Below are 10570 nucleotides of genomic sequence, written 5' to 3'. Positions count from 1 at the left end.
GGGTTTTTTCATTCCGCTTTTTTGTAATAGGCTCATCCCGGTCCATTAATCCTTGTGTTATTACATGGATGTATGTTTTTTATATGTCATATGGTATGTACATATAGTAAATCCCACCTTAGGTTATGCAATGGTCATGCATCATCTCTTTATTGTAATTGTTATAATTTAGAGAAGCATGATTTAATTATGTAAGAGCATGCTCATGCATCATATAATATAAGAGTTATATTTATGCATGCATAAAAGGCATTGACATGCATCATCTTTATAATATAATTGTTATAGTATAAGGGTGAATGATAGCATGTTTGCTTGATTGTTACGCGTTATATAAAAGTTATATATAGTAATGACCGGACATTACATGAAGTATGACACATAGGTTATTTTATAAATGTTATAAATGCCTCGTTGTACGCAATGGTTTTAGTTGTTTCTTTTTAAAAATTAAAGAAAAAATAGAACTAAAAGAAATAAGAAAGACATGCATGCTCACTTAGGTTTAATTCATGGTTTTAAAATATTTAAAACTTGGAGCACATAGACCTAAGATTACGATTCTAATACGATTAGCAACCCTAAGGCTTTAATCTTTTAATCAGTTTAATAGGGTTATAAAGTGTAGCAAATCTATCTATAAGGTACCTTTTGTCTAAGGCGGGTTCTGTCTAGGCTGAGGTATTTAAGTTGACGGAAACGTAACACCCCTACCTGGGAACTTACCTAGAAAGGTGAATTAGATAGATTTGATGCATGCATGCAAGTTAAGGACAGTCCATTAAAGGTTTAAATGTGACTCTTGAACTTGTACATATTTCATAGACAAACATTGTTTATGAATAGAGTTTAAAAAGATGACTTAGACAAAAATCAGTAGTTGGATTGTCTAGGTTAATGAATCCCTAGGTAGAATATTCAGTGAGAAGTACTTGGGACATGAGATGTTTCACTTAAACCTTTCACTTTTCTCCTAAATAGTCTACATCGTGAGATCTATCCTCGGCCTCGCGGCACCTTTGGTGTGTCCCCCCAACGGATGGTATTTGGGTAGGTCAATATCAAGGTGGATGGAGAGAATGTTCATAGTAAGTGGGAGCGAGAAGTGCGATAGCATATCCCTTAATCTCCCTTGTTAGATTGAATAAAGTTACTGTGCATCGCCTCGAGGCACCCTGGGAGTGTCCCCCTAAAGGATGGTAGTTTTGCGCGTTTCTTTATTTGATCTCCTGTAAGAGGATAAGGTAACTTAGTCTCTTGTCCTAATCTGTCTTTTCCCTACGATAAGTGCATTAGGGCGGGACTCTGGCACCGAAAGCGAGGGGTTACACTTACGCGGAATAGTTAAAGGTTAACGATTCTATACCGAAAAATGGTGGCTATTAGGTTCAGTTCTAAGAGTTGATTCTACCTAATAGTTGAGAATGTCTCATCCCAGTGAAAGGGCAACTGATCACCCCACCGGTGGCGTTTGTTCTGCCTCACTGGACATCATTGCAAAATAGAAGTCTATAACTTAGGGTACTTGAAACTGTTTTGCAAAACTGATTGGTTTAAAAGTAGTTTAGCAAAATCTAATAAAGTTTTGCTCATATTTTCAGCAATATTTTCAAATGGCAATAGCCACGTTATCGTTGTTAAGCGTCGAAAAACTTACTGGCGATAATTTCGCAACATAGAAACACGTGAGCACGAAGATCCTAATCATCGAGGATCTCATGTTCACTCTCACAGGGGCTTGTCCTCCTATTTCAGCTCCAAATGCCGCTCGAAATGTTCGGGAGGCATACGAGTGATGGACAATGGCAAATGAGAAGGCCCAAGCCTACATCTTGGCAAGTCTTTCTAAAGTCTTGGCCAAGAAACATGAGCCTATGGTTTCAGTGCGTGAGATCATGGAGTCCCTGTGGGGGATGTTTGGACAACCGTCTGAACAGCTTATGCATGAGGCTCTGAAATACATATTCAACTCCAAAATGCAAGAAGGCACCTCTGTTCGTGAACATGTGCTAAACATGATGGTCCACTTTAATGTGGCAAAGTTGAATGGATCAACCATCGATGAGGGTAGCCAGGTTAGCATAATTCGGCATTCTTTGCTGGAGAGCTTCCTGCACTTGTTAGCAATGTGATTCTTAACAGCGAAATATAACCTTACAACTCTCAACGAGTTGCAGACATACAATCTTTACTGAAAAGTAAGGAAAGGCAGAAGGGTGAGGCAAATGTTGCTTCGTCCTCCAGGACGTTCCATAGAGGTTCAACCTCAGGAACGAAGTCTGCACCTTCTACTTCTAACTCTGCAAAGGGGAAGAAGAAGAAGGGTGGTAAGGGAAAAGGGAAGGCACTTGCTAACCCACTGCTTGTCGCCCCAAGGAGGCATCTACAAGTTGCTAAAGGAAACTGTTTCTATTGCAACCAAGATGGACACTGGAAGAGAAACTGTCCTCAGTATCTGAAAGAGAAGAAAGCAGCCAAGGCTAAGGCCAAGGCGGATAAAGGTAAATGGGATTTACTTGTGCTTGAACTTGTTTAATGGAGAATGATGATTCTGCCTGGATAATTGATTCAGGTGCCACTAACCATATTTGTTTTTTTTTTCAGGGGATTAGATCTTGGCGACAACTGGAGGCTGGTGAGATGACGATACGAGTAGGCACCGGGCACGTCGTCTCAGCTATGGCAGTGGGAGGACTCAAGTTAGCTTTACAGAATAGGTTTCTTATTTTAAATGATGTATATATTGTTCCTGAATTAAAGAGGAATCTTATTTCTGTAAAGTGTTTATTGCAATGTAAATATACTGTCTCTTTTGATGTGAATAAAGCGTTTATCCATAAAGATGGTGTTTTTATTTTCACAGCAAATCTGGAATCGAACTTATATGTGCTAAGGCCGTTAGCAATTAATTTCCTCCATAATACTAAAATGTTCAGAACTATCGTAACTCAATCAAAACGTTGACGAATTTCTCCAAAAGAAAATGTCCAACTTTGGCATCTACGTTTAGGGCATATCAATCTCAATAGGATTGAGAGATTGATGAAGAATGGACTTCTAAGTGAGTTAGAAGAAAATTCTTTACCAGTGTGTGAATCTTGCCTTGAAGGTAAGATGACTAAACGGCCTTTTACTGGAAAAGGTTCTAGAGCCAAGGAGCCTCTTGGGTTAGTATATTATGACCTTTGTGGACCTATGAATGTGCGAGCCCGAGGTGGCTATGAGTATTTTATCAGTTTTACCGATGATTACTCAAGGTATGGGTATGTTTATCTTATGCAACAGAAGTCTGAATCCTTTGAAAAGTTCAAAGAGTTCAAGGCTGAAGTTGAAAATGCATTAGATAGACGAATTAAAACACTTCGATCGGATCGAGGTGGAGAGTTTTTGGACTCGGTATTTCAGGACTATTTGATAAAATACGGAATCGTTTCCCAACTCTCAGCATTAGGTACACCTCAGCAAAATGGTATAGCGGAGAGGAGAAATAGGACCTTGTTAGACATGGTTCGCTCGATGATGAGTTACGCTTCCTGACCGAACTCGTTTTGGGGTTTCGCAGTGGAGACTGCGGTGTACATACTCAATTGTGTTCCCTCTAAGAGTGTTTCTAGAACACCTCTGGAGTTATGAAACGGGCGTAAAGCTAGTTTACGTCACTTCTGCATTTGGGGTTTCCCTGTACATGTGCTTGAGGCTAATCCTAAAAAGTTGGAACCACGGTCGAGTTTATGCCTCTTTGTAGGCTACCCCAAAAGTACACAAGGGGATTATTTTTATGATCCAACAGAAAATAGGGTGTTTGTGTCAACAAACGCTACTTTCCTGGAGGAGGATCATATAAGGGAACACAGTCCACGAAGCAAAGTCGTGTTGCGTGAGCTTTCCAATGAAACTACTGAAACTTCAGCAAGAGTTGTTGAAGAGCCTGCTACATCAATAAGAGTTGTTGATGAGAGTTCATCCAGTAGGTCGGTTCCACCTCAAGAGTTGAGGGAACCTCGACTTAGTGGGAGGGTTACGAACCCATCCGTTCCCTATCTGGGTTTCATGGAAATCCTTGCTATGGTAGCAGTTGGCGACGTTGAGGATCCGTTGTCTTATAAGAAGGCAATGGAAGATGTTGACTGGGATGAATGGGTCAAGGCCATGGATCTCGAGATGGAGTCAATGTACTTCAACTCAGTGTGGGATCTTATAGATCAGCCTGATGGGGTTCACCCTATAGGTTGTAAATGGATCTACAAGCGCAAACGGGGTGCTGATGGGAAGGTACAGACCTTCAAGGCTCGACTTGTGGTAAAGGGTTATACCCAGGTAGAGGGAGTCGACTATAAGGAGGCTTTCTCGCCTGTTGCCATGTTAAAGTTGATCTGTATCCTCCTGTCCATTGCAGCTTATTATAATTATGAGATCCGGCAAATGGACGTCAAGACGGCCTTTCTGAATGGCAATCATAAGGAGACTATTTATATGGTGCAGCCCGAGGGATTCATAGCCCAAGGTCAAGAGAAAAAGGTTTGCAAACTGAATCGATCCATTTATGGATTGAAATAGGTGTCTTGATCTTTGACCAAAACGTTGATGAACCTTGTGTCTACAAGAAGATCATCAATGCTTCAGTAGTCTTCTTAGTGTTGTATGTAGACGATATCCTACTCATTGGGAATGATGTAGTTCTACTAACTGCAGTTAAAAACTGACTAGCGATCCAATTTCAAATGAAAAATTTGGGAGAGGCTCAGTTTGTTCTAAGTATATAGATCTTTGGGGATCGTAAGAACAAAGTGCTAGCACTGTCTCTGGTATCGTACATTGACAAGATGTTGCTCAAGTACTCAATGCAGGATCTAAGAGGGGCCCACTGCCGTTCAGGCATGGAGTCACTTTGTCTAAGGACATGTGTCCTAAGATGCCTCAAGAGGTTGAGGAAATGAGATGGGTCCCATATGCGTCTGCCGTTGGCAGTTTGATGTATTCTATGTTCTGTACTCGTCCAGACATCTGCTACGTTGTGGGCATAGTCAGTAGGTATCAGTATAACCCAGGCCAGGGTCACTGTACCGCAGTGAAGAACATCCTCAAGTATCTTCGGAGAACAAGGGACTACATGCGCGTGTATGGTTCGAGGGATTTGCTTCTTACAGGATACACGGATTCTGACTTTCAGACTGATAAGGACTCTAACAAGTCCACATCAGGGTCAGTCTTTACTCTTAATGGAGGAGTTGTAGTATGGCGAAGCACTAAGTAGGGGTGCATCGCCGACTTCATTATAGAGACTGAGTACGTAGCGGCTTGCGAAGCTGCTAAGGAGGCCGTCTGGCTTAGGAAGTTCTTGACAGACCTAAAAGTTGTTCTAGATATGTCTAGGCCCATTACCCTCTATTGTGATAATAGTGGGGCAGTGGCGAACTCCAAGGAGCCAAGGAGTCACAGGCGTCGCAAACACATAGAGCGGAAGTATCATCTAATCTGCGAGATAGTGCATCGAGGGGACGTGATCGTCACGCAGATCGCTTCAGAGCACAATGTTGCTGACCCGTTTACGAAGACTCTCATGGCTACAGTGTTTGAGGGTCACCTAAGGAGCATGGGTCTACAGGATGGCCCACGGTTAGACTAGGGTAAGTGGGAGATTTTCTTATACTAGGCTTTTATGCCCTAGTTTATTATTTTGTACACCCCACTTCGCTTTAGAACAGGGAGATTGTTGGGTTGATGCCCTAAAGTCTCGTGTCTTGTAGTTTGTAAACAGTATGTACGAATGCTTGTGTTATTAATATATGATATTTACTTTACATCTTGTATTTTTTCTCAGTTACTGGTTTTATTTGCTTTACCACAAACCAATAAACATAAAATCCCTAGTTATCTGTATGTGACTCAAACATGTATGTGGTGACATACAAGTGGATCATGTCTTGAGTGATAATCAAAATGATCTGTAGTATATGGATAAAGGAGGGAAACCTTATCCTGGTAACGCTACGGACACGGCTTGCTTTGTGGAATAGTCAAAGTGGTTGTGATTTGTCACAGATGGTCTGATCTTGATCATTCGTGTTGGGGACATGTGAGTCGGGCCGTCCTATACAAAGAGTTTGTATAAGACTTGACCACGAAGTGTTAACATCTTGTTATATAACACCATTCATGACAGAGACTTCACTTCAATAGGATGACCATAGGTAATATAACCTCAATCCTGAGTGAGATGAGAACTCCTGCCATTGAGGGCAGTCCTTTGATTTGTATCGGTGCGAGTGGCCAGGTCGCTGATTCAAACCTACCATTTTGGGGATTCGTCTGATTTGGGAGTTGGGAACTCAGCTACACAAGATAGAATTCACTCCTTCCTCGAGGCAGAGGCAAGTAGATAGACGGCTCCCTTAAGGGCTAATTTCGGGGCTTGAACGATGTGGCGCCACACACATTCTCTTGGCCCGAGAGGTGTTCACACATAGTTGGACTTGTTATATTGTTCATTAGAGGAATCAGTGGTACTTAAGGAGTGAGATGTAACTATAGGGGCAAAGTGGTAATTTAGCCCAACTGTACTTACGAGCATCTGTGAAAGGTCATCGTACTCATGATTGGTTATATCCGATGAACACAGAAATATATCTGTGGTAAGAAGAGTTCAACTGTTGGCCTTTAGTGGAATGCTTGACAGTTAACGGATGGTGGATCTTGTGGCTAAAGAGTTTAGTCAGTTTTTTACGTACCGTTGGAGCTTCGAGCCACAGGTCCATTAGGTCCCCTAGGTAGCTTGGATAAAGTCGAAAACCAGTATTTGGATTAATTTGAAATGTTCAAATTGACAAGAAGAAGTTTGATTATATATAATATAATTGGACTGGTTAATTATATATGATATAATTGGCTAAATTTATGAGATACATTATTTTGGAGGAAATTAGATATAAATATGATTTATATCAAGTAGAGGAGAAAATACTATAGTAGATATGTGATATCAAACTATAGGATATAAATATAATATGATTATATTTATTAATTAATTGATTGATTAATTATATGATAATTAATCCTTTTTCCACGTTCAGACGTGGTTAGTGGGCAGCGTTGGTTATGGTAACCGATGGGTTAAAAATGAAAAAAGTTTTCATTTTGAATAGTGCAATCGATATTCATTTTTCCGCCCAAAAAGATTTTGTGAAACGATCGCCCAAGAGCCTATACGATAGTTGCTTCTCCAACTAAACGATCATCCACCTCGCGATTTAAATAAAAGATCATATACGTTTTTCCTAAACGATCGTTCAGCATTTCCTACACGATCGTGTAGCTCCTCTATGCGATAAGCACTTCTGCTATACGATAGCACTGTTTTCTCTTCTATTTGCTAATCGCCTACACGACTCGTTTGTCCTCCATCCTTTACCAAATTCACCAAAGCCCACCCTTTGGGTTTTCACTCAGAGAATACCTGGGGCTCATTAGTGGTAGTGTCGTCCCCGTTGCGACGTTCGTGTTCGCGTTGACCGTGCTGCTGCAGTCGACGTTCTCGCTGGGCGTTGGTAGATCTGTTGGAGGGATCCACTGCATTGGGTTTCTGAAGTTCGAAGATAGTCTTCAACTGGTATGGAACCCTTTCCCTATTAATTATCTTATTCTGAGCATGTCGATAATTAGATTTATTCGCATAACTGTATGTATTGAATGTATGTAATTTGTATTTCGGTCATAGTGAGATCGGAGCGATCTGAACACGCTCTTGGAACTCTCGGTATGAGATCCTTCAGTTATATAATGAGATGTTAACACTTCGTGGTCGAGTCTTATACAAACTCTTTGTATAGGACGCCCCCGCTCGCATGTCCCCTACACAAATGATCAGGATCAGATCATCTATGACAAGTCACAACATTTGTGACCATTTCATAAAGGGGGTCGCATCCGTAGCGTTACCAAGATAAGGTTTCCCTGCTATATCCATATACTATAGACCATTTTGGTTATCACTCAAGACATGATCCACTTGTATGTCACCACATACATACTTAAGTTATATACAGATAACCAGGGATATTAAGTTTATTGGTTTGTGGTAAAATAAAAAACATCTAAATGTGTAAAGTCAAGTAGTGAAGTAAATATTATTTATATTATACATCACAATTATTCGTACAAAGTTGTTTACAAACTACTGGACACGAGACTTTAGGGCACAAACCCCAACAGATTAGACGGTGGCGGCACTTCTCCTGGGATGGGTGTGAGATAAACGGCCACTCAAAACTTAATGACTTAACTCAAACCCTAACCTTGTGAGAAGCATAAACCCTAGCGTAGCCGTTGAACAAATATTCTAAACCCTAGATGGCTCTGATACCATGTACTCAAAAGTTTAGAGAGAATGATAATTCTTATTCACTTAATCAGACTAAAGATACATATATATAGATAATTAAGAAATCCTAATCTAGGAGATATGAAATTACAGTAAAGGACACCTAATTAAATTTACAATATAAATATATAGTATAACATAGTATACATCATAAAAATTTTGTTTGTCTTTCAAAATGAAATGGAATAAAATATAAAGTTCATTTGAATTTTTTTTTTTTTTTTAACAAACATGTGAGGTGGAGGATTGAATCTCTAACTTCAAAGTTGATAATATAAACACTAGCCAATTGAGTTATGTTCAATTTAACCATTCGTATCAATTACAAATATTATTTTCTGGGTATTAATATTAAATATGTAGGATATAAATGTTTAGATTGGGTATGTAGCTAAATAATTCCTAGGAATTAACTATATGTATTTGTTTTATCAATATATATATTGAAACCAAAATTAAATAATTGCTTAATTAAATGTGTGAGAGCAATTAACTTAATCATGAATTAAATTTTATATTATTTAATATATCATTGTACTAATTGATTATTTAATCAATAAAAATAATAATAATAATGATAAATATTTACATTGAATATTCATTATTAGAATGTCCATGCTAGATGAGTTTAAAAGTTTCATAGATAATAGGATTAAATCGTGCATTGGTCCCGGAACTTTGAATTTGATTCTATTTTGATTTTTGACCTTTCAAAAATGTATGCTTTAGTCTTGAATTTTAAAAAAGAAAAGGCCTACTTTGATCCCTGGTATTAAGATTCTGTTAATTTTTTAACAGAATTGTGAGTTGGATTATATTTGTAGATGACTAGGCTATTAAATATGTTATCCTCCCTAAAATATGTAGGGTTTCAATTTTCAATTAAATAGTAAATAAAAAGTTAGTTAGATTTTTGTCATTCACTATTTTGGCTAGTTGGATGTTGGTGTTTTACTTCAATTTCTCAACACGTGTCATACACAATTTGGTATATTATACAGGATTTGAGTGTTTTGATTCTTTAAGTTTGAGATACCTTTGTGATTCATTAAGATATTTTTTTTAATTTTCCTTCCAATCCTTTATTTATAATCCCAATTTTGTGATTCATTGAGGTAACTTTTTTTTTTCATTTTTAGAGCTTATTTTCTATATGGGTTGGACTTATTTGATTCCCCTCTATTTTTTTCTTATTTGCTTGGAGATTCCAATTTGAAAAGAAAAAAAAAAAAAAAAAAAAAAAAAAAAAAAAAGGTTTTTTTTCTAAAAGAAAGATAGTATTTAAAAAGGGAAGAATACGTAGGAGAGTCAATTTTGAAGGGGAAAAAAAAAAAGAAGAAAATCAATATTTTTTTACTTCAATTTTGTTTAAGTTTCTTGATTTTCCAGAGATTTTGGTGAGCTTTTGACTACAATTCTGACAGAAATTCCAATTTACATTCTACTTGGGTCGATTAAATTTTTGTTCTATCTGAGTCGATTGCAATTTCATTATTGTCTTCATCTCAGACTCTAATTTCTACTTAAGATGATTTTCATTTATTTCAGTTATTATCGTTATCATCGCTTTGTACACCTCAAAATTAACCTCTGAAGTAGAGTTAGCTCCAAAAGAAGGAGAAGATGGAGGAGCGAGAAAGAGCCTAGTTGACATGAAAATAAATTAGAACCTTAGAATTTTTAGTTTAAAGTTGATCAGCTTATTTGACATCTTAGTCAAACCATTTAGTGCCTAATCATCTAAAAATACAGCCACCTTCACCATTTTATTAAGGACTTAATGGAATCTTTACAGCAAGGACCAAAGTAAGCAATTTTTCAAAGTTTAGGTACTAAAGCAGACGTTTTTAAAAACTTAAGGACCAAAATAGAACAAGATTCAATGTTCAGGGACCATAATAGGATTTATACCTAGATAATAATACGGTGGGTTTTAAAAAGTGAAAAATGTGAGATAAATAAAGGGTTTAAATACTATTTTAGTCACTGTACTTTTAGTGTTTTTTCATTTTGGTCTATATACTTTAAAAATATTCGTTTTAGTTCTTATATTTTTAACTTGGTTCATTTTTGTCCTTGTACTTTCAAAAAGTGACTATTTTGGTTCTTTCATTTCTATTTTTACTTCATTTTTAAGAAATTGAAATGGTTACTTTTTTAAAGTTCAAGGACCAAAATAAACAAAAGTTGAAA

Source organism: Benincasa hispida, chromosome 7 (genome assembly GCF_009727055.1).
Source record: "Benincasa hispida cultivar B227 chromosome 7, ASM972705v1, whole genome shotgun sequence".
Classification (NCBI taxonomy): Eukaryota; Viridiplantae; Streptophyta; class Magnoliopsida; order Cucurbitales; family Cucurbitaceae; genus Benincasa; species Benincasa hispida.
This window is presented reverse-complemented; position numbering follows the sequence as displayed.